Source organism: Chenopodium quinoa, unplaced genomic scaffold, assembly GCF_001683475.1.
Source record: "Chenopodium quinoa cultivar QQ74 unplaced genomic scaffold, ASM168347v1, whole genome shotgun sequence".
In the NCBI taxonomy this organism is placed as follows: Eukaryota; Viridiplantae; Streptophyta; class Magnoliopsida; order Caryophyllales; family Amaranthaceae; genus Chenopodium; species Chenopodium quinoa.
This window is the reverse complement of record NW_018742815.1, coordinates 2,063,181-2,089,605: the sequence shown is the minus strand read 5'-3', so window position 1 is coordinate 2,089,605 and position 26,425 is coordinate 2,063,181. Positions and strand designations below refer to the sequence as shown.

Below are 26,425 nucleotides of genomic sequence, written 5' to 3'. Positions count from 1 at the left end.
ATTTATCATTCCTAATGCAATTAGGAATAGTTTTAGTCTTCTAGAATCTTCTAGAAGGTTCTTTTCATTCCTAATTCAATTAACATTGATAAGTTGACTTTGTTGACTTTTCAGAGTTTTAATTAAAATCAAATAGCATTTTCGAAGAAATTATATTATTTTATCCTCCAGTACGGTAAACTTATCGGATTTTCGAAAACGCATTGAACTCAAGCTTGGCGTCCAACCCCAGGCCTTGGCGCCTGACACTAGTGCTGGTGCCTGGCGCCAGCTAGCCAGGGTTGGCGCCAGCTCTGTTTCCTGAGGTTCAGACTCTGTTTTGTTAATTTATCTTTTTTGGCTGATTTTCTCTATAAATATCGTATTAAAAACTCCGTTTTCATTCATCATCTACATCTATCATTCACCAATTCTCTTCATTCGCAAGTTATTCACCTTCAATCAGTTTTCATTCTTTAGCATTCTTTTAATTTTCAGTTAATCGTTCATCTCTTTCATTCATCTTTCTTCAAAACTTGGTTTTTCTTATACAAAATTCCGCATTTGCAAGATCTAGAAACACCTAGCCATATTCGAAGTTACCATTGCCCAAGACGTGAAAGGTTTTAAGTTTTGAAGGTTTGGTCCCAATCTCTATTTCAATTATTTAATTTAATTGTTTTGTTTATTATTTTCCTTGAAGTTACTAACGTGTGTATTTTGTTATTATAAAGAGGTACGAGGCATCAAAGTAAGTATTTTAATTGATTAATTGATATTATGATGCAGAAATCATGTTTAAATTGTTATTATGATTCTTAGTATCATGTTTAGGTTATTTTTAATATTAAATATGATTGTTATGATGCTTCTTATTCTCTTCCTAATATTTATGATTGCTAGTATCATGTTAGGGTTAAAGATTTGATTTTTATTGCTTAGTGAAATGCTAGGGTTTGTTATTAATCTTGTTAGTATCATGCCTAGGATCTTGCTATTTTTATTATGCTTTAATATTAACATGAACATGATTATGATTATAATTGTTATAATTTATGATGATTATGAATATTTTGATAATGATTATTTTATTTATGATTATTATTGTTGCTTGATGTTTATTATTTATTGCTTGATCACGCCTTTATGCATGTTTAAAGGGAATTTGTAATGTAATCACGCTTAATAAGATAATTAATAATCTTGTTAGGGTTGATTGTGATTATAAATTCAAGTGATCGCCAATAACAGTTTATTTGTGCATTAATACTCAACCAACATAGATAAACAGGTTTAGGGTTAATCTATTGATTGCATGTTAGTTAAAAAGCGCACATGAATACGAGCAGAATAAAGTAGAGGCCTATTATTAGGGCAGGTTCAATCTCTTTTAGGTTGGATTTGTACCTTCATCCCCGAACCCTTATTTGCTTCATGACCTTATGGAGTTGACGATCTCTTGGATCGTTAAGGGGTGTAACCTTCACCTCGTGAACGGTTTACAAGTTCCTAAAAAACTTGTTGGCGACTCTTTTGCTCTATCTTCTTCCCTTTTGGACGCCACCGTACTTTAGTGTATGATCACAGTGGGGTTCAAGCTAGTGGGATTAAAGGCTTGAAATATTCCCTACACATATTAAAATTATAATAAATTTGAAAAATGACAACAGAAAAGTGGAAATACCTTTTTCTTGTTTCCTATTTTTGGTTTTTGGTTTTTTAAAAAAAAAGGAAACTAAAAACCAAAAATGATGCCAAACAAGCCCTTACTCATTCATTACGGTTTTTGTTTTTTCCATTTTTTTTGGGAAAACAAAAGGCAAAAATGTGAAAACCACAAAAATTAGTTTAATTGATGTCAAATTAAATTCTATTGATTTTATTTAATTTGCATCAAAAAACAATATAAGCCTTTCAAAATACGAAATATTTTTTTCCTTAATCATGCCACTTTAATCATATTGCTTCAATTAATTATTTTTTAACTTGTCTATAAATAAAGATTTGAAAGACGTTATGGATTATTTGTAGTATGGAAAAGTATACATTTTATTGTAAAAAATTAAATAAATATTTATGTTAGGAAATCATGAAAATCTTATGCATGCTTGAATATGTAAACAGTAGTTATATAGATATATTTTATACATAAGATAAGCCAATGAGAGATTAACATTTGTCATCCTCACATTGATTTGCTTATCTTTTAGTATAACTAGTTTTGTGCCCGTGCGATGCCCGGGTTGTTTATTGATTAAAGATAAAAAATTTAAAATATACCATTGGATAAAAAATTAGTTTATTGATGTGCTTTTGTGACGATTTGCTATCTAGTAGGCACCTGTAATGATTAATACTAATATTGGTGGAAATGTTCGATTTAATACATTAAAAAAATAAACAATTAATAAATTAAATAAGATAAATGTTCAAAGCCCGTTGGGTTGACCCAAACCCAAAACTTTGGGCAAGGGTTGAACATTTGTTGACTCGTAGCCTAAAGTGACCCAATCTGAGATGATTCATGACTCAACCTTAATTGACAGGTCTATGTAGTAATAAAATTCTTTTAGTTGTGAAGTATATTATTTTAACCGATTAGTATATATTATAAATAGATGTTTAACACTTTAAACTAATTTTTTTTATTCAACATTTTTTTTTATCTTATGAAGTCTATTTGAATCGCTCCAACGTGGCGCGACACTTGGCGAAAAGTTAGAACACCAAGTGTTGCAACGTCGTGGCCTGGCTAAAAGTTTAGTTTTATATATTAGTTATATGATATATAGATAGATAGGTTGACTGACCATTATAAAACACATTTATTTTTATAAAAAATAACCTCTTATGATCTTTATACTAACATAATAACCTATTTTGTATTTCATCCCAAATCTAGATATTATTTTTCATCTTTTACGACCGCAAAATTTAAGATGTACCATGTTTCTAGGTGCACCACGCCTATACTTTTGAACATTTAGTAAAATAAATCTGAACAATTGTAAATTTTGAACATGTAATAAAAACATATGAACATCGCAAATTTTGAATATTTAGTTAAAAATTTGAACAAACGCAATACACCACGCCTATACTTTTGAACATTTAGTTAAAAAATCTAAACAATCGCAAATTTTGAACATATAGTAAAAAATCTGAACAAAGCAAATTTTGAACATTTAGTAAAAAAAATCTGAACAATTGCAATGCACTACGCCTATAACTTTGAACATTTAGTACAAAAAATATGAACAATAACAAATTTTGAACGTTTAGTAAAAAAATTTGAACAATCGCAAATTTTGAATTATTACGAGTCAGACAAAATTTTGAAAGAAGTTTGTCTGACTCGTAATAATTCAATAGTTTTTTTTAATATAAACTGAACATTTACTGTATTCAAATGATCATTTCTTTATAAAATATGAACATAAAAATTGCATGTTTATGTTTAGTTTTTGTGACGTGTTCATATTTTTTTTACTAAATGTTCATTTTTTTAAAAAAATGTTCAATATTTTTTACTAAAATGTTCAAAATTATAGATGTTGTGCATCTAGTTCTAGGTGCACCATGGTGCATATACTACTAATTGCTTTCATGACTCCATATTACAGAGTATATTTTTTATACAAATTCTTAAATGGACCTGGTCCACACTAATTTATTTTGCACCACTAACATTAGAGACAATATGATTGTTTTATTAATAAAAAAAAGGTCACTATATTAAAATAAAGGTTATTATGTTGAAATAAAAGTTAGTGTGACATTATAACAACTATAACATCTTAACTTTTTTAATGAAATTTTTAATATAATGGTCAATATGAATAATAAAGATCATAATGTTAAAATTAGGTTATTATTCAACATAATTTCGTACTTTAAATTTATAATAATATATTTTTTTTTGAATAAAAATTCATAATAATATTAAAGGTCACAAATGTTTTAAATAAGATTACTACGTTAAAAATAAGGTTACTATAACATAATTAGGGGTCACTATGTTGAATATAATGTCAGTTACATGTGTATAAACTTTAAGTCCATAATAATATTATTGTAGACCAAGTTCACGCAAGATTTGTTGTATTTTTTATTATAGATTTCTTTTTTTTTTAATCGAAATCAGCTTTCTTCTCTTTTAAACACTGATGGCGTATTTATGTTGTTTTTTTTTTAAAAAATTTCACATTTGATAGTATTTCATTCACCAATTATGTTAAGTTTTTTTTTTTTTTTTTTTTTTTTTTTTTTTTTTTTTTTTTTTTTACAAGACCAATTATGTTAAATTAAAAGATATATTTGTTTCTAGATAAAATGTTGAAAGATATATAATCTTGATTTATTTTATTATAAATAATTATTATCAATAATCAATCAATCAATCAATAATCAATAATATATACTAAAAGACACACCAGTAATGACACATGTCATCTCCTGGTGTGTCCTTAGCTTTTTATTTTTTTTTTATTTTTTAAGAAACAAATCTTATACAAATATAGCTCTCTAAATTTATACAATATAATTACTTAAAATAAAAAAATTGACATATCTTTAACGCAAAATATTTTTATAGCTATAAAAAAGACATTCTTAACATAAGTTTGATAACTTTTTACACATTTTATACCTGTAATCCCTTATTTTGATCAAAATTTGTCAACTATATTTTTAGATTTTATTTTGTTTGATTATAAATTATAAAGATAGTTTAAAAATGATTATTGAAAGTTTTCGTGCCAGGCACGGGAACTAACCTAGTACATTAAAAAGTACGAGTAATTACTTATATAGGAATTTATATAAGATATGGTTAGAAAATAGAAATCTTCCATTATTTTACGATTATTTTCTTAAATTTTGGAAGAATATGTTTAGCGTATATTCAATAAATAAACTGACTCAAAAAAATCAGTAGGCTTAAAGTCCTCCACTCTATCCAAAATTGAAATATCCCTTCACCGGCTTCATTATACACCTTCTCCCTCTATTCTAATTTCTAACTAAAGAAAATTTCTATTCAAAAAAAAAAAAAAAAAAAAAAAAAAACTAAAGAAAATCTCTCATCTTGAGAAAATGAAGTCTAAAACAGAGAAAAAGAGTAAAGAATTATGGCCAGCAATTGGAATTGATCTCGGGACAACATAATCGTGTGTAGGAGAATGGCAACCTCAACACGACCGTGTTGAGATCATCGCGAACGACTTAGGCAACCGTACGACACCGTCTTGGGTTTCTTTCAATCAAAACGAACGTCTAATTGGTGAGGGTGCTAAGAATCAGGTGGCTATGAATCCTGCTAACACCATCTTTGGTTTGTTCTTCATCCTTTTTTCTCTGTATTATTGTCATTAATATTTTGTGTTATTTTGTTAACTGTGGTAAAATAATTGAAAGTAATTAATCGAATGTTAGATTATAGATGGGATTATGATGTGAAATGTTCTTTCTCATAATCCATCATCTATTTGAAATTTACATTTATGTAGTTATCTACTTAAAAAATCATGTTAAATACTTCGAAAATATATATGGAGTACTCCGTATCTTTTGAATCTATTAGTGATACAGAGTAATAAAGATAATTGTCGAAAGTTATGCATTGAAATTCACTCTTTACATGAAGAAAATATCAATCTAACTGTGTATGGGAAGATATGTGAAACGAGCTGACATCTTTTGTAATATGGGCCTTAATCTAGTTCAGCTGGTAAATAAGCTGATATGTTCCACAAGGCAGACATATCGGCCTGTCAGTACTTGACACATGGCAACAGAAACTTGGCTCAAGAAGCTTTACATGGTTGAGAGCCACCTGTCAAGGAAGATCATTATAAATAGTAGGTAAGACCTCATTAATGAGGGCATTAATTACTCTCTCTCTCTCTACTTTCTCTCTCATACTTATCTTCCTTTCTTCTTAAACACTTTCTAACTTTACCATCGGAGTGGTTATCCCCGGATCACCCCGGGGTTAGCTAACTTTTCTTCACTATGTAGGTTCTCAGCTTGCCGATAGGAGTATCAGGATCTCGGGCTCGTGCTCTTGGGAGATCATATCCAGACAGAAACAATTTGGCGCTAGAAGGAGGGGCATTGATCACTTCTATTGCCTAAGAACCTCACACATAGGATAGTATCAACTATGGTCGGAAATAGTGAAACACCGGTGACAAGAAAAGTAGTAAATCAGCCGATAGAACAACCTCAGATAGAGATAGAAGATGAAACTCATACTTTGGGGGATAACCAGTTTCATATGCCGTTAACACCCCCTAGGGGTGGAGGAGAGGCAGAGGATCCTATGGCAGAATTCACGCCGGATGAGCTAGAATTGGCAGCAAGGGTGATGAATGCTATGAGTAAGAAAAGGAAGGAGGCCGAGACGGCACAGGCTGAAAGGGAGACCGCTCGGGCCGAAAGGGAAACACCGCACATTAATCAGGAAGAACAACATGACCGATTAACAAACTCACCCGGGAGACCCCGAAGTGAGTCGCCGTTAAGAACGCACACTATGTCACGGCGAGTTGAACAATCCTCAAGTTGCACTGTTAGTACAAGGACCCAACAACAGAGAAGTTTGCAGGTAGATGGGCAGACAATGCGAACTGTAGTTCAGTTAAGGGCATCTCCGTTTGCGCAGCATATTTTAAACCAGCCGATGGAGAAGGTAAAAATGCCGACTTGTAGGTATGACGGGAGGGGGGACCCGGGCAGGTTCATAACATCCTATGAGGGCCACATGATGTTGTATACCAACTCAGATGTAGTATGGTGTAAGGTCTTTCCGACTACCTTGATTGGGGCTGCGGCCGATTGGTTTAATAACCTTGGAGTTGGAATAGTGGATAGTTTTGAGAGACTGACCGAGATGTTTGTGGGTCAATATGTCAGCAATAGTGTGCGGCAGAGAACCTCTGGAGAATTGATGGCAATAGAACAGAGGCCAGATGAGTCTTTGAGGGATTTTATTAGACGATTTAATAATGAGGCAAATACAATCCCAAAACTGCAGCAAGAGATAGCTGTAATGGCTTTGATGAATGGCTTGGTTGATTCTGATTTCAAGCGTTACCTCGCAAGAAAAAATTTGTCAACATTGGCAGCAGCATTTAACAAAGCCCATGACTACATTAAAAGTGAAGAGTTGATGAAGACAAGTAGCAGAAATGTAATTGTCGGAAGAGGGCAAAGTCAGCACGAAGGAACATCGTCGGGAAGTGGAAGGCCGAGAGCCTCTGCCCTAGGAGGGGGGGGGGGAAACCGGCAGATTCAAGGGCGTCAAGGCCACCAATGAGATACAGTTCCTATACTCCTTTGAATACACCGAGAGCAGCAATTTATTTGCTGAATTAGAATAGAGAAGGGTGGTCAAGGCCGATTCCAATGAAGGAAAGGCCAAGGGATGTGAAGAAATATTGCATGTTTCATAGAGATGTGGGTCATTACACAGAGGAATGTACGCAGCTGAAAGATAACATTGAAGAGCTGATAAGGAAGGGACATTTGTCACAATACCGGCTGAATACAGGCAGGAATCAGCAATCGGCTCAGCCGATTGAGAGACAACAAATAGAGGCAAGGCCAAAAAGGGTGCAAGGAGGAGTAGTCCGACAAGGAGATGTAGGGCTGCCGCCGTTATCTACTGGAAGAGGAGTAGATGTGATAACAGGGGGGCCGATACATGGAGGAACAGTTAGTGGAGCAAAGAAGCATTTGGCTGAGCACCGTCATCTGGTGTGCGCCTTAGATGTGGACAATCGTCCTCGGCCAGCTACAATACCTGAAATAGTGTTCACCGAAGAAGATGCAAGGGGTGTAGTGTTCCCTCATGATGATCCATTAGTCTTGATAACTAAGATAAATGGGGCTGACATCAAAAGAGTGCTTGTGGATGGTGGTAGTTCAGCAAATGTGTTATTTGTGCAAGCTTTTAATGAGATGAATATAGGGAGACAATACCTGAAGCCGGTATCATACCCGGTCATTGGGTTTAATGGGTCTATAGTAAGACCACAAGGAAGCATAGTGCTACCAGTTAAGCTGGGAGATGGGCCACAAGCAAGGGATGTGATGGCAGAATTTCTGGTGGTAGATGTTAAATCAGCCTACAACGCAATTATCGGCAGACCGATAATACACGATATGCAGGCCGTCGTGTCAACTTACCATCTGGCGATAGCTTATGTATCGAATTTGGGAGCTGTAGAAAAGGTGTACGGAGGTCAGGCGATGTCAAAGTCTTGCTATGTGACTGCTTTAAAAAATCCAGTTGGCAGTGGTCCGGTGCCATGCAACCCGGTAAGGGAAGGTGAGCCAACAGTTCAAGACTTAACAATGAGGAATTTTGATACGAGGCCGGAGGGGACCCCAAGGCCGTTACCAAGAGGAGAGACTGTTCAGGTTGAGCTGCAACCAGGTGATCCGAGTAGAACAGTAAGAGTTGGGGCCGATATGGATGTAGATACAAGATGCCACCTGATAAGCTTGTTGCGTGAGAATGCAGATGTTTTCGCATTTTCACCAAGTGAAATGCCGGGAATACATCCGGAAGTGATGGAGCACAAGTTGAATGTGGATAGAAAATTCAGGCCGATAAGGCAAAAGAAGCGCAACTTTTCAACAGAAAAGATAGAGGCAATTCAGGCCGAGGTAAACAAGCTCTTAGCGGCAGGGTTCATTGAGCCTTGCACGTATTCGAAATGGATGGAATGTAGTGATGGTGAGAAAGCCAACAGGGAAGTGGCGGATGTGTGTAGATTTTACAGATTTTAATAAGGTCTGCCCCAAGGATTGCTACCCATTTCCTCGAATAGATAGGCTAGTAGACTCAACCTCTGTTCATGCTATGCTGAGTTTCTTAGATGCGTTCTCGGGTTATCATCAAGTCAGCCTGCACAAGGCCGACAGGGCCAAAACAACTTTTATAACAGATGCTGGTGTATATTGTTACAAGGCAATGTCGTTTGGGCTGAAGAATGCAGGAGCGACGTATCAGAAGTTGGTGGATAAGATATTTGAGAAGCAGAAGGGCCGAAATGTTGAGGTGTATGTGGATGATAAGATAGTGAAAAGTAAGGAGAAAAAAGATCATATAGCAGATTTGACAGAAACATTTGAGACGCTGCGAAAATATCAGATGAAGTTGAACCCAGAGAAGTGTGTGTTTGGGGTCAGATAGGGAAAGTTTTGGGCTTTATGGTTAGTGAACGAGGAATAGATGCAAATCCAGATAATGTGAATGCGGTACTTCAGATGAAACGACCGAAAACCATTCGTGATATACAGAGGTTGACTCGCAGAATGGCGGGGTTAACTAGATTCATCAGTAAATCGGCTAATAAAGCACTTCCGTTCTTCATGGTGTTACGGAAGAATAAGACATTTGAGTGGGGAAAAGAACAGGGTGATGCACTAGAAGTGGTAAGAAATCATCTTAGATCTCTTCCAACAGTAGCCAGGCCTGAGAAAGGAGAATTGTTGCAGTTATACATCTCGGCATCACCAAAAATAGTGGCAGTCGTTCTACTGGTGGAGAGGAAGAAGCAACAGATGCCAATATACTTTGTTAGCCATGTGTTGAATTTGGCTGAACGTAGATATCCAGTAATAGAAAAAATGGCACTAGCGGTGGTGATAGCAGCCAGAAAGTTAAGGCCTTATTTTGATGCTCATCCGATAGATGTATTAACAAATCATCCGTTGGAAAAGTCGTTGCATAAAATGGATACTTCAGGCAGATTGCTAGCGTGGGCAGTAGAGTTATCGGGGTATGAAATAAGTTACAGGCCTAGAACGTCAATCAAAGCCTAGGCATTGTCGAATTTTATTGTTGAGACGACATACACTGATGAAGAAGAGGAGTTGGGAACATGGCAGGTATCAGTTGATAGTTCGGCCACAGCAACGGGGGCAGGGGCCGGAATTGTGAAACAGCGCCAGATGGGAAGATATTTGAATATGTCATGAAGTTTAAATTCAAAGCTACAAACAATGAGGCCGAGTATGAAGCTGCAATAGCTGGGATTCAGTTTTCAATAGCAGTAGAGGCAAAACGGTTAGTTTTAACAACTGATTCCCAGTTAGTATCAAGCCAGTATAGTGGGGAATATGAGATAAGAGAGCCAGTTATGGTGAGATACCTGGAGAAGGTGAGGCAGTTAGCGGCGCAGTTGCAATATTTTGAAATTAAATTGGTACCGAGAGTGAAAAATGCTCAGGCAGACGCCTTGGCAAGGTTGGCAAGCTCGAGCTTTAATGACCTGGAGAGAACAGTCATGGTAGAAGTCTTAAAGCAAAAGAGCATAGACGAAGTGACAGAAGAAGTGTTGTGTATTGATAACGGCTCTCAATGGTATGATAAAATATTGGCATACCTTCTTCATGGGGCACTGCCGATCGATAAGGGAGAATCAAAAAAGCTGCGAAAGGACAGTGTTTGGTTTGTCATGCACCAGGGTCAGTTGTACAAAAGGGGGTTTTCATTGCCGTTACAGAGATGCATAACGGACTTTAATTTGAATCTGCAAGGTTGATCGAAGAATTACATGAGGGCAATTGTGGTAACCATCTCGGTGCAAGAGCTCTGTCCAGGGAAGCAATGAGAAGGGAGTATTACTGGCCGACAATGAATGCAGATGCTGTAGCTTATGTGAAAAAGTGTGAAAAGTGCCAAAAATTCGCCCCGGCTATCAACCTGCCTCCAAATGATCTGACGCCGATATTAAATCCGATCCCTTTTACACAGTGGGGGATGGATATAGTTGGACCGTTTCCATCAGCCACGGGTAGAAGGAAATTTCTGTTAGTGGGGATAGATTACTTTACGAAATGGATTGAGGCAGAACCGGTAGCAAAGATAACGGCATCGGAGGTGAAGAAGTTCATATGGAAAATATTTTCACGAGATTTGGGCTGCCAATGGCAATGGTTTTTGATCATGGAACCCAGTTTGATTGTAAGCCAGTCAAAGATCTTTTGACGATGTACAAAGTGAAGTTTGCTTATGCAGCAGTATGCCATCCGCAGTCTAACGGTTAGGCAGAGGCAGCAAATAAGCAAATCATAATGGCAATTAAAAAGAAGATTGAGGATGCAAAGGGTTTATGGGCAGATTTAATACCGGAAATACTGTGGGCAAACAGGACCACGATAAGAGAAGCAACAGGTGAATCGCCCTACACTTTGGTATTTGGAACAGAGGCAGTGATACCGGCAGAAGTAGGATTGCCGACATTTAGAGTCCAACACTATTGTGAAGATCAGAATGATTTGTTGTTGCGTCAACAGTTGGACTTTTTGCCAGAAGTAAGAGAGAAAGCGGCAATTAAATCGGCCGCATACAAGGAAAGAATGTCAAGGGCATAAAATAAGAGAGTATCTTATCGGCCGTTAAACAAAGGTGATCTGGTTCTACGGAGAACAGCGGCAACAGGAAAGGGAAACGAAGTTGGAAAGCTAACAACAAGTTGGGAAGGACCTTATCGGATTAGAGATGTAGTCATCCAGGGATCATTTTATCTTGAGACTATGGATGGAGCACCGCTAAAAAATGTGTGGAACTCAGCGGTGCTAAAGAAGTACTATGTATAGAAATGTATAAACCTTTTCAATGATATGAATCTGATATCAATAGAAGATGTCAGTGATGAATGAAAAAATATTCAGATGACATGTGTTGAAAATAGGCATCCTCCATTTAACAGTACATCGTTAAATGGGACGGACAGCTCAAAACCGCTTCCGTGAAGTTAATGAACCTACAGCCTGATCAGTTGTATACATTAACTCACGAGGTTGCTGGTTCAAAATATAATACCGGCAAAATCAATTCGGGTATACGCCAATGTGAGGCGTAGCTCAGAAAGTGATCGCCGAGAGGGTACCTAACTGGCTGAAAAATCATAGCAGTAGGTGACCGATGTTGTACTCTGAACCAGCAACGCGTATCATTTCCTAGTATACATAATTCCTATAGGAAATATGCATACTAGGGGGAGTAAAGAGTTAGATATCGTATACTAATAGTCTTTAAATGGTAATTGCTGGTACTACTATAATGCTGATATTACTATGTTGGATGTTGTTGGAAGTTGTTAAATGGTTGTTATACGCACAAGGGGGCAGGGGCGAGATAGTAAGAAATGAGATAGGATAAAAGCATGATAAGTAGAATTTAGCAAAAACAGCATGAGATAGTAAGAAATGAGATAGGATAAAAGCATGATAAGTAGAATTTTGCAAAAAACAGCCTTTTTATTGAAATTCAAACATTTACTTTTTAACAAAGATAGTAAGACGTGAATAATTAACATAGCATAATAGTTAAAGGTGCAAATGAGTGTTCATAATAGTTAAAGATGACAATCGACAGGCATCACCCCAAAAAGGGTATATGCCGATGAAACAGCATTGTCAAAAACAGTTCTGAACAAAAGTAGAAATTTACATTTGTTAGGCTATAGCTGATAAGGCCCAATTATGCTAGAACCACAGGAAGATGTCGGTGATGACTGCCCGCCCCTTCAAGCTTGTGTATCTTCGAGAGTTGGGGAGTTTAGTATGCTAGGATCCTTGATGTCGTCGTCACCGCTGGGCTCAGATTGAAAAGGTCTTCGTCTGAAAATTGTTGCTCTTCAAAGCCTGAAGGGATCTTGAAAGCTTCCTCGTTAAAAGCCTTTTCAACTTCAGCCCAATCTTCTTTCTTCCAACCAGCGGCATGGACAATACACCTTTGCGCTACAGTCCATCCACCGTCAAAACGATCTTGAAGCCGACTGCAGAATTCCCCAGAAGCCAGGTAACGACTAACTGCTCTCTGTCGGACTGCAGGTTTGTCGGCCTCAACCCTCGAACTTTTTTTTCAAGGTTGCTAATGCAAACCTTAGCATCATTGAGATCCTTCTCAAGGGTAGGGAGGCGTTCGATGGCCTGATTTTTCTCAGCAATTTAAGTCTTAAGCTGTTGAATCTCTAGCTCAAGACTTTTGACTTTATTAGCTTTGGTCCTAAGAGCAGTCGTCTCAAGGTCATCTTTTGCCTTAATTTCCTTCAGCTTCTTTAAGGCCTTGTTAGCATTATCTAAGGCTGTTTTCAGTGCATTCTGACCGGTAGAGGATTGATGATGTTTTTCTTGATAATATCGATACATCTCTACGAGCTCAGTACCAGACATAACAGCCTAAATAAGGGCAAGATAGGTGCAAGTTAGGATTGTATTAATAAACGTGTAATAAGAAATAAAATTACACGAAAGGCACAGATGAAAGTGATGAGTATATATAAACAAAAGTAACAAACGCAATGATTTCGGTACATACCTTCATCATATTATGCATATGTAGAGCGGCAAGAGGACCGATAGCACCAGCAGGCCTATCCATTGGAAGGGTAAGGTTACTCAGCAGCCGATATCCAAGAGTCCCACCCTGCATTGGGTCATCTGTGATCATTGACTCATTCCGGCATGCGTCAATAGTGGGCTGCCAACGGTCTTCCAAATGACCAGCAAGGCAGTAAACCCTTTAAGAACCTCTTCAGGAAATCTCCCGTTAGGGCGTTCAATCCATTTCCTATCTCGATAAACGAGACCCGGAACGCTGGTATCGGAACCACCAGCGGCAGTAGGAATAGATTGAGTTATTAGTTGACCGGAAGTGGGGGGCTGAGCAGGAGGAGTTTCGGGTGTGTTGGTAAGATCCTCAATCTCCACCCCATCCGTCACCCTTTTGACGGAGGGTACAGTACTTTGAACCACCGTTTTGTCCTGAATCTTTGGGGAAGGGGGCAATTCCTTGTCCTTGGCCTAGTTTGTCTTGGCAGTAGCACCATCAGATCGCCTAGGGCTGTTAACTCTAACACCGCCACCACGCCGATTTGCAAGAGAGGATAACTTTCTTCTCTTTGTGTTGTCATCAGCCATCTTTTCAGCCCTTCTTTTAGCACTGACGGTAGGAGCGCGACTACAATAAGTAGCAAGGGTGTCGTAAGAGGGTTTGGAGGCTTTTGGGCAGCGTCTGATAACTCTGTTGCCGTTAGCAAACAACCCGAGCTGTTTGTTATCCAACTTGTCGATACCTAAAATATTGATAAATAAAAATGTTAAACTAAATAAAAGAAGAATACGACGGTAATTCCGAAATAAAAAGAGAGTGAAATGCGAAGGTATTAGATATAAATAAATTAATACCATGGAGGTCAGTCCAGTAGAGACCGACGCGTGATAGAGGTGCGTTGCCGAGAATATAACTCACATTCGGCACCCACACCTTGGGGGTTAGACGGACTTTACCGTCACCGTTATCAGATTCCAAAATATCAAAATGGTTAACCGCCCTGCGTTCATGTTTACCGAGATCTCTCTCGGGAATAGTATCAAACCGTGGGTGAGGTGGGAAAAATGTTCTCCTAAGTGGAAAATCATCAGGAACGGACATGAAGAAAAACTTGCCTTGCCAGCCTTTATAGCTTGATAACTTAGGGTGGACGGTGTATTTACGAGGTTGGGTATACAAGGACCACCATCCTTCCGACTGACCATCTCTTTTTAAGGTGATCAATCGTCTAAATGCATTAAGAGTCAATGGATAATTTCTATATAACATGACCCACACCGTTGCAATAACGGCACGGATAGTGGGAGGAAATAACTGCACTAAACAAACGTTCCAAGCCCTTAATATTTTAAAAATGAAAGGATGGAGAGGAAGACGAAGTCCGAAATCAAAATGTTTTGCGTAAACGGCAACGCAACCTGCCGGACAGTCTAGGACTGAAGATCCAGACGGAGGGATAGCAAATTCATATTCATCTGGAAGGTTGTAAAAAATTTTGGCTTTACAGCAATAATCTTTTCCAAGTGCCGTCTTCCTAAAGGTTTCATTTACCTTTGCCTTAGCAACTTTGCCGTCATCAGCCAGGACAAGAGGTTGTCGGAATTCCGCATCATCTGCCTCGGAATTGTACCCTTCGTCCAGACTCTCCTCCTGGATAACCTCAGCGGTTAAGTTAATAACATTGTCCCTACTATCGGTGTTGTCACTGTCAGCCTCAGTCTCATCATCACCGACCTTCAACAGAGTTAACGGCGGATTCATGCACAGGTGACGATTGATCCGCTTGTGGGCTTGAAGGAACTTCCTTATCACCCGATTCAGAAGAGCTTACAACTTGAGTCTAACCGGGTTTTCTACTAGACTCAGCTTCCTCAGCAGCAGCAACATCACGCTTTACTCTCGGCATAGTGCTTACACCTATATTGCCAACGTTAGAGTCGTACTGGTCAAAATGCTGATCCTCGACAAAGCTGCGTAAATGATAACGGACACTAACAGGCTCAACGTCCAGAATTTCAGTATCGGCAGGGATATTAGGGTTGTTTGGATTTATGTACTGTTCACAAAAAGCAATAACCTTATGGCGAATGTAAGCACGCCTTTGCTCCTCAGAGGTTAGGAGTTCGAAAGGGTAGTCAATGTTGTCGGATAAAGATGATGAATTACCCTGATCCTTACCGACATCTTTGCCTAAAGACTGTCTAATTAAACGACGCCTAGCATTGCTAAGGTTAGGCAAATCTTCCTCTTTGCTATTTTCAGACATTTTTTATAACCTAATATTAATAATAGCCCAAAAATCGAGCAAGCAAAAATAACATGCAAAATAAAAATTAGAGTTTGAGAATACCTTCGGTAAATAGTGAATGCGGGAGAGACGAAAAAAAGCGACAAACGACGAAAAGGATGTTCTGTGTTACTGGCGCAAAGAAGCAGAATGCTAAAAGACTCTGAAAATTTGTTAGCAAGTGACTGATAAAAACCAAAGGATGATCACTCAATAAGAGTATTTAGGGAAGAAGAAAAGATAAATCTAAAAAAAAAGGGGAGAATGTATTTTTGATTCAAAAAAGGGGAAGTTGAGGAGAGGGTTGAAGTGAAAGGCGGTTCAGAGATCCAACGGACGAAATGAGAGTAACAGTTCAAAAAGAAACGGTAGGATAAAGAACACGTGTCTCATAACCTGCATAACCTACATTTTCCCGCCCAAATAAAATGTTACCCCTCAACTTCCACTTAATAGATTCCGGCGATATTTTATAAAACTAAATAACTCAACAAGTCAGCATAAAGTCTCTCCCTAATATTTATTAAGGTAGACCTTGTTTGCTGTAAGCATACAAGGTCACTTGGGGGGGGGGAAACGGAGTTTTTTCCGCCCCTAATATTTATTAAAGTAGACCTTGTCTGCTGTAAGCATACAAGGTCACTTAGGGGGGAAAACAGAGTTTTTTCTGCCCCTAATATTTATTAAAGTAGACCTTGTCTGCTATAAGCATACAAGGTCACTGGGGGGGGGGGGGAAACGGAGTTTTTTCCGCTCCCGGTATTTATTAAAGTAGACCTTGTCTGCTATAAGCATACAAGGTCACTTGGGGGGGAAAACGAAGTTTTTTCCGCTCCCGGTATTTATTAAAGTAGACCTTGTCCGCTATAAGCATACAAGGTCACTTGGGGGAGGAAAAACGGAATTTTTTCCACTCCCGGTATTTACTAAAGTAGACCTTGTCTGCTATAAGCATACAAGGTCACTTAGGGGGGGGGGGGAAACGGAGTTTTTTCCGCTCCCGGTATTTATTAAAGTAGACCTTGTCCGCTATAAGCATACAAGGTCACTTGGGGGAGGAAAAACGGAGTTTTTTCCGCTCCCGATATTTATTAAAGTAGACCTTTTCTTCTATAAGCATACAAGGTCACTTGGGAAGGAAAAACGGAGTTTTTTCCGCTCCCGATATTTATTTTAGTAGACCTTTTCTTCTATAAGCATACAAGGTCACTTGGGAAGGAAAAACGGAGTTTTTTCTGCTCCCGATATTTATTAAAGTAGACTTTATCTACTAACACTTTTTAATTCTATACGTACAAGAAGAACATAATAATATTCTCAATTAAAATTTTGGAGATAACATCCTAGATATTCCAGTTCATAATCTCTTTAAAGTGCTCGACAAAGTGCAAGAAATGAAAGCCTGAACATATCATAATTTAAATAGTTAAAAGTGAGAACGTCGCCTAAATAAACTAACGTCCTCACTTGGGGGACTAGTTGTATGGGAAGATATGTGAAACGGGCTGACATCTTTTGTAATATGGGCCTTAATCTAGTTCAGCTGGTAAATAAGCTGATATGTTCCACAAGGCAGACATATCGGCCTGTCAGTACTTGACACATGGCAACATAAACTTGAAACTTGGCTCAAGAAGCTTTACATGGTTGAGAGCCACCTGTCAAGGAAGATCATTATAAATAGTAGGTAAGACTTCATTAATGAGGGCATTAATTACTCTCTCTCTCTCTCTACTTTCTCTCTCATACTTATCTTCCTTTCTTCTTAAACACTTTCTAACTTTACCATCGAAGTGGTTATCCCCGGATCACCCCGGAGTTAGCTAACTTCTCTTCACTGTGTAGGTTCTCAGCTTGCCGATAGGAGTATCAGGATCTTGGGCTCGTGCTCTTGGGAAATCAGATCCAGACAGAAACAAACTGTATGTTCTTTTAATTTTTGTTCATTTATATGTCTTTTTATTATGAAATGTGTGCTTTGTTAAAGATTAAAAAAAAAAGATTTTATTTTTTGAATTGTATGTAATTACTCTGTATTTTACTATTGTATGTTAATTTTGTTACCTTCTGTTCTTGGGTGTTAATTTTCAATAATCTTTAGGGTAAACTAATTAATAAATAAGGAATATGAAATTCCATAGAAAATCAATCATGAAATTACTTTTGTACTGTAAAGCATAAAAGAACAGCTGTTGGAACCTTTTTTTTTCCTGGATAATTAGTTATAATTCTATGATAAGTGGTTACAACCCTTACATGAAAGTTGCTCACGGGCCTGTTCATATTTACTGAAATGAGCTGAACTGAACTAATTGGAGCTGAACTGAACTGAACTAATTGGAACTGAACTGAACTAAGCTGAAATGAATATTTTATGACAGAGGGAAATTAAGAGCTGAACTGAACTAAATTAAACTGAACTGAACTGATTGAAACTGAACTGAACTGAACTGATTGGAGCTGAACTGAACTGAAAATAAGTAAATATGAACAGGCCCTACATAATTTCAATTTTATGGTCTTAATTCCAATCATTTTGTAATCGATTTTGGACTAAACTAATCTTTTGATTATCATGGCTGCGTTGAGATTTGTTCTCATTCCTATTTGATTTAATTTCTAATTATGTGGTACAAAATGTTACTCCCTCCGTCTTTTAAAGTCCGTGTCTAGTTTAGAATTTTTTTATGCAAAAAAAGTCAAAGTAGGATTAGAAGAACTTTGAGAGACAAAGGGAGTAGATTAAAAAGACATAAAAGTTTGTGATAATGATCAAGTACTTTAAAATGTTTTTGGTTTATATTTGTAATTGTGCTTTAGATACATCTTAGTGAAAATTAATATTTGCATTGATGGCAGATGCAAAGAGGCTTATAGGTAGAAGATTCAAAGATGAAAATGTGCAAAAAGACATGAAACTCTGGCCATTCTTAGTTGTTGCTGCTCCTGATGGTGCCAATGACAAAAAGCCTATGATTTCGGTAACCTATGAGGATGAAGAGAGGCTATTTGCTGCTGAGGAGATATCTTCTATGATTCTTGCAAAGATGAAAGACATTGCAGAAGCATATCTTGATTTAGTAGTGAAGAATGCTGTCACCACTGTTCCTGCCTACTTCAATAATTCCCAACGTCAGGCAACAAAAGATGCCGGAATCATAGCTGGACTCAATGTCATGTGCATTCTTAACGAACCAACAGCTGTTGCTATTGCTTATGGTCTGAAAAAGAAGCTTAATTGCTGTACTGATGCTGCTTCAAGGAATATTTTGGTTTTTGATCTTGGTGGTGGAACTTTTGATGTGTCTATAGTCGCGGTGAAGAAGGATGCCTTTGAAGTAAGAGCAGTGTCTGGTGATTCTCACCTTGGTGGAGTAGATTTTGATAATAGAATGATGGACCACTTTGTAACAGAGTTTAAAATGAAGCATGACAAGGATATAAGTGCAAATCCTCGGGTACTTGGAAGGTTGAGAGCTGCTTGTGAAAGGGCGAAGAGAGCCCTCTCTTCAACTGTAGAGACTACTATTGAGATTGATGGCCTCTTCGAGGGTTTTGATTTCTCATCAACCATCAGTCGTGCACGGTTTGAAAAACTAAACAAGGATTTGTTCATGGATTGTTTGGACCCTGTTGAAAAATGTTTGAAGGATGCAAAATTGGAGAGGAATGATATTGATGATGTTGTCCTTGTTGGTGGGTCTACTCGGATCCCCAAAGTTCAGAAATTGTTGCAGGAATTTTTCAATGGGAAGGAGCTCTGCAAAGGCATTAACCCAGATGAGGCTGTTGCGTATGGTGCTGCTGTTCATGCTGCTATGTTGGCCGGTGTAGATAGTAGCAGTAAGAACACTGTGCTTGTGGATGTTACTCCCTTATCCCTTGGTTTTAAGGATTACAATGGTACGATGGTAGTTGTGATCCCTCGAAACACACCGATCCCTGCAAAGAAGGAGTCGAGTTGGACTACTGTTAATGACAACCAAACTTCAGTGAAAATAATGGTGTACGAGGGTGAGACAACTATATATTGTCAGGGATAACAACTTCTTAGGTAGCTTCTTGCTTGAAGGCATTGCACCAGCACCAGCACCTGCACGTAAAGCGAAGATTAAAGAGTGTATGAATATTAATGAGAATGGGATATTGACTTTGGCGGCAGAGGAGGTAGGCACTGGAAACAAGAGCCACCTAACCATAACTGAACATAGCGGGAAATTATCCAAGGAAGAGATTGATAGGAAGGTGGAAGAAGCGAAAAAGTTCAAAGCTCGGGATGAGTAGCGCAAGAAGGCAGCTATAGCAAAGAACAACTTGGATAATTATATTTACGAGATGGTGGACACCTTGAGAAGCTTCAAGAAGAGGCTCGGGAGAAAGAGCAAGAGGAAGATAGACGATGCTATAGAGAATACAACCCAATGGTTAGACTGGAACTATATGCTTACTGAAGCCAGCAAGTTTGAGGAAAAGATGAAGGAACTTGAGAGCATTTGCGAGCCTATCATTGCAATGATGAACCAAGAGGAGTCCGATGATTCTGATGTGTTTATGCGTTGTGCTTCTCCAAAGATTGAGATTATAGATCTTGATTGATCGAACTAGCTCACTGTTAGTGTACATAAGTTATTACAAGCTAAGGTTGAATTTACTCCTCAAGAAAATAGAAGTAATGAATCTTTCATTATGTCGCGTGTATTTTGCTTTGATATGGAGTTTTTTGTTTCTTTTTGTTAGGATTCTCTTTTAACTCTGTTGATTTAATTTTGGTTGCAACAAAATTGAAGCTTAATATTAGTCATTTTGAATATCTTATGCTTTGCATGTATAGTGTTATTCGCTAGCCTATTACTATTAAAAGAATGATATAGAGTGGCTAGAAATTTTATAATTAATTTAACACTCGTTAGCCTTTGGTTTCAATGGTTTGGATTAAGCAAAATTGGAATTCAATAATTTTTATTTTTTTTAAGAGAAAATTCAATATTTTTTTGCTAAAGACTTACGCCAGTGGGTAGGGTGAGAATTTTTGTATATGATCCCAAGATCTCACCTAAGCTGTGATACCATGTCAGATAATATAAACTCCTTGATTTCCATTGATCAATATTTATAGGGTTACAATGAGAAACCTAATCATATTAGGTAACATAAGATATGTATAGATATCAAAAATAATCTTATACAAAATATATCCTAAACTTAAGATGAGAATATTCTATGGATATTCTCTATCAGAGTTAATATTAGCATTTATTTTGTGGGAAGGGTTAAGTTTGCATAAAGAGATTTTAAAATCAGCATAATGGTCACCCACTCTAGTACGGAGTATATACTTGTAATTGAATATCCTTTTTAACAAGAAAAAAAAAACAAAAAAAAAATCACTTTATCACTTCTATTCACTATTACTGAAATAAAACATCGCACCGGAATTGAAAATTTTCTAATCTAATTTGGTTCAAAAAACCAACCCCATATGGATATATTTTAGGAAAGTTGTATGTGCTTAGGAAATAATTATAAGTGTTTGTTTCCTAATCTAACTAATGATCAGATAAGTTGGTTACCTATTTCATGTTCTAGTAAACAGAGTATACACTAAAATAAAATTACTAATATCAAAAGATAATATTTTATTTTTAATTAATCTAAACGCTCTTCATTAATTGGTTATTAAATTATTATTCTACCTAGGAAAAAACTCCATATATATATATATATATATATATTTCGGCAGAAAATGAGCTAACCGGGCCTTGGAGGGGTGTCTGAGAACCTCGAATTTGGGCCTTGAATGGACCTGCAAAATGAACCCCGAGCCCCGGGGGTTGAACCCGGGGCGGAGCCTCCGACGCCCAAGTTAGTTGCCAAACAATGCATATTTTGAGAGGAGTTTAGGGGAGAGAGTGGAGGAGTATGGTCATCTTAGATGATAAGAGTGACCTCTCTTTACCTTATGCCCTTTGAGGGATATTTATATGAGTACATACGTGGGTTTATGAGCCCTAATATTACATATGTGGGCCGTTGAAGGCCATATTGATGTATTTGACTTATTTGGGGCCTTTTATACCTTTTTTATGGCCTTTGGGCTTATATGGGTAGAGTTACCCAAGACTAAAATGGGTATGACCATTTTAGTACCCAAACAATTAGCCCCCGAGACCCAATTCTATTTGAAAAAATGAGTTGGGTTTTGTTTCAATTTCCCAAATAATTCGTTCATAGAAATTGAGTCGAAGGACTTTATTTGTTCAGGTTTATGCAAGGCAACACTCTTGATCCGAGGATTGTAAGAGTTATTACTCTTGATCCGAGGACTGAAAGAGTTCATCCGAGGCAACACTCTTGATCCAAGGATTGAAAGAGTTAATTACTCTTGATCCGAGGACTGAAAGAGTTCATCTGAGGCAACACTCTTGATCCAAGGATTGAAAGAGTTAATTACTCTTGATCCGAGGACTGAAAGAGTTCAACCGAGGCAACACTCTTGATCCAAGGTTTGATTCGAGGACTGAAAGAGTTCATCCAAGGCAACACTCTTGATCCAAGGATTGAAAGAGTTAATTACTCTTGATCCGAGGACTGAAAGAGTTTATCTGAGGCAACACTCTTGATCCAAGGATTGAAAGAGCTAATTACTCTTGATCTGAGGACTGAAAGAGTTTACCTGAGGCAACACTCTTGATCCAAGGATTGAAAGAGCTAATTACTCTTGATCCGAGGATTGAAACAGTTCATCCGAGGCAACACTCTTGATCCAAGGTTTGATCCGAGGACTGAAAGAGTTCATCCGAGGCAACACTCTTGATCCAAGGATTGAAAGAGCTAATTACTCTTGATCCGAGGACTAAAAGAGTTCATCCGAGGCAACACTCTTGATCCAAGGTTTGATCCGAGGACTGAAAGAGTTCATCCGAGACAACACTCTTGATCCAAGGATTGAAAGAGTTAATAACTCTTGATCCGAGGATAGAAAGAGTTTACCCTTGATCCGAGGATAGAAAGAGTTTTACTCTTAATCCGAGGATAAAAAGAGTTTATTACTCTTGATCCGGGGATAGAAAGAGTTTTACTCTTGATCCGAGGATAGAAGGAGTTTTACTCTTAATCCGAGGATAAAAAGAGTTTATCTGAGGCAACACTCTTGATCCAAGGATTGAAAGAGCTAATTACTCTTGATCCGAGGACTGAAAGAGTTTATCTGAGGCAACACTCTTGATCCAAGGATTGAAAGAGCTAATTACTCTTAATCCGAGGACTGAAAGAGTTTATCTGAGGCAACACTCTTGATCCAAGGATTGAAAGAGCTAATTACTCTTGATCCGAGGACTGAAAGAGTTCATCCGAGGAAACACTCTTGATCCAAGGATTGAAAGAGCTAATTACTCTTGATCCGAGGACTGAAAGAGTTCATCCGAGGCAACACTCTTGATCCAAGGTTTGATCCGAGGACTGAAAGAGTTCATCCGAGGCAACACTCTTGATCCAAGGATTGAAAGAGTTAATTACTCTTGATCCGAGGACTGAAAGAGTTTTACTCTTAATCCGAGGATAAAAAGAGTTTATTACTCTTGATCCGGGGATAGAAAGAGTTTATCTGAGGCAACACTCTTGATCCAAGGATTGAAAGAGTTAATTACTCTTGATCCGAGGACTGAAAGAGTTCATCCGAGGCAACACTCTTGATCCAAGGTTTGATCCGAGGATTGAAAGAGTTCATCCAAGGCAACACTCTTGATCCAAGGATTGAAAGAGTTAATTACTCTTGATCCGAGGACTGAAAGAGTTCATCCGAGGAAACACTCTTGATCCAAGGTTTGATCCGAGGACTGAAAGAGTTCATCCGAGGCAACACTCTTGATCCAAGGATTGAAAGAGTTAATTACTCTTCATCCGAGGACTGAAAGAGTTCATCCGAGGAAACACTCTTGATCCAAGGTTTGATCCGAGGACTGAAAGAGTTCATCCGAGGCAACACTCTTGATCCAAGGATTGAAAGAGTTAATTACTCTTGATCCGAGGACTGAAAGAGTTCATCCGAGGAAACACTCTTGATCCAAGGTTTGATCCGAGGACTGAAAGAGTTCATCTGAGGCAACACTCTTGATCCAAGGATTGAAAGATTTAATTACTCTTGATCCGAGGATAGAAAGAGTTTACCCTTGATCCGAGGATAGAAAGAGCTTATTACTCTTGATCCGAGGATAGAAAGAGTTTACCCTTAATCCGAGGATAGAAAGAGTTTATTACTCTTGATCCGAGGATAGAGAGAGTTTACCCTTGATCCGAGGATAGAAAGAGTTTATTACTCTTGATCCGAGGATAGAAAGAGTTTACCCTTAATCCAAGCTTAGAAAGAGTTTATTACTCTTGATCCGAGGATAGAGAGAGTTTACCCTTCATCCGAGGATAGAAAGAGTTTATTACTCTTGATCCGAGGATAGAAAGAGTTTACCCTTAATCCGAGGATAGAAAGAGTTTATTACTCTTGATCCGGGGATAGAAAGAGTTTACTCTTGATCCGAAGATAGAAAGAGTTTTACTCTTAATCCGAGGATAAAAAGAGTTTACTCTTGATCCGAGGGTAGAAAGAGTTTATTACTCTTGATCCGGGGATAGAAAGAGTTTACTCTTGATCCGAAGATAGAAAGAGTTTTACTCTTAATCCGAGGATAAAAAGAGTTCATCCGAGGCAACACTCTTGATCCAAGGATTGAAAGAGCTAATTACTCTTGATCCGAGGATAGAAAGAGTTTACCCTTAATCCGAGGATAGAAAGAGTTTATTACTCTTGATCCGAGGATAGAGAGAGTTTACCCTTGATCCGAGGATAGAAAGAGTTTATTACTCTTAATCCGAGGATAGAAAGAGTTTACTCTTGATCCGAAGATAGAAAGAGTTGATTACTCTTTCTTCGGTTCAGACAAACTATCTTCGGCAGCACCCTCGGCTCATATGGTTGTTAGCTTCGGCTGGGAGCTCGAATCTCGGCGAAGGTATACCTCGGCTGGGCTCGGCTTCGGCTATGGCTAGCCTCGGCCAGGAGATAAGAGGTGAGCTTCGGCTCGGCAATGGTTACCGACCTTAACTTGGGAGTGGCAAATTGTACCACCCTTGGTTTCTGCTGAATCACCTTCGACTCGCCCAGAACGCCTTCGGCTTGGGCTGAAACTCCTTCGGATAGCCTCGGCTGAAAATCCTTAGGCTTGGCCGAAACACCGGTCTCGGCTCGGCTGGCTTGCCTAGAACACCTTTGGCTTGGGCTGAAACACCTTCGGATAGCCTTGGCTCGATGAGCTTCGGATTCCTTTTGCTTATCCAAGCGATTTGCTTCGGATTTTTAGATTGGTGATAGTTTGAGCTTTTTTAAGCTTCAACAATGGTAGACAACCTCGGATCTTCTTCGGCTGCTACTTTAGATGTGATGTGAAGAGATTTGGCTCACTTCACAATACTAGCCTTGACCCCCATTGACCTCGGCATGTGTTGCCTAGGATGAAATGGTGAGTCGTTCTAGTGGTGGAGTTGTGAGCCTTTAAGCTTGTGATGAAGACAATGGCAATTTCCTTCGGCAAGCATTGAATTTACATAAACTTGATTGATTTTTTATGTATGTTTCATGCCACCTGCTGCCTCTTCAACTTGGTGGTGTGAATGAAAGGCTTGCTTTTGTGAGCTTTCCATTAGAGCCACGTAGATCTAGCTTTTATTCTTCTTCAAGAATAATTAAGGTTTGACCATATTCATGGAATATTTCCCAATTTTTTTGTAAAGGCACGAAGTACCTTGTTAGCAGTGGTTAGATTGACGACAAATCAAAATGTTTATCTATCATCTCCACCATTTGCAAGAATGATTACCCCTTTTGACAGGAGTAATAATTTTGGGTTAAATTTGCTAGAAATTTTGACCCTTTTTCGTGATAGAACACAGTAGCCATGAATTAGTGGATTTTCATGGGTAGTAGTACTCGTCTCCCCACAGACGGCGCCAAATTGTTTCGGCAGAAAATGAGCTAACCGGGCCTTGGAGGGGTGTCTGAGAACCTCGAATTTGGGCCTTGAATGGACCTGCAAAATGAACCCCGAGCCCCGGGGGTTGAACCCGGGGCGGAGCCTCCGACGCCCAAGTTAGTTGCCAAACAATGCATATTTTGAGAGGAGTTTAGGGGAGAGAGTGGAGGAGTATGGTCATCTTAGATGATAAGAGTGACCTCTCTTTACCTTATGCCCTTTGAGGGGTATTTATATGAGTATATAAGTGGGTTTATGAGCCCTAATATTACATATATGGGCCGTTGAAGGCCATATTGATGTATTTGACTTATTTGGGGCCTTTTATACCTTTTTTATGGCCTTTGGGCTTATATGGGTAGAGTTACCCAAGACTAAAATGGGTATGACCATTTTAGTACCCAAACAATATATATATATAGGGGAGGGATCCGGTAAGAACCCCTTCTTATATAAGAACCCTAGTTATATAAGAACCAATCTCAACCGTAGGATTAGATTGGGATGAGCGGTCAGGATTAAAACAAAATAAAAACCATCTTTCCTCAAAAAACACACAACCTAACTTTCTCTCTCTTCGATTATCGTAGTAGTTCATGACTTTCTCTCTCCTCAAACTCCTAAAAATCTCCATAGAAGCTGCAATTTGAAGGATTTTCAACATTTTTCCTTCATTTTTTTTTGCATAAATTCAACATCAAGGATCATAAAACAAGTCAAATTGTTCAATAAAAGTACAAATTTTGGCGATAAAGCCCTAGATTTCGCAATTTTCAAATTCAGGTA

General features: G+C 38.1%; 1 pseudogene; it reads left to right on the top strand.

Moving 5' to 3' along the window:
• The first annotated feature begins 5,073 nt into the window (after positions 1 to 5,073).
• The window catches only part of LOC110725407, a 28,666-nt pseudogene continuing 7,314 nt past the window's right edge, over positions 5,074 to 26,425 (top strand).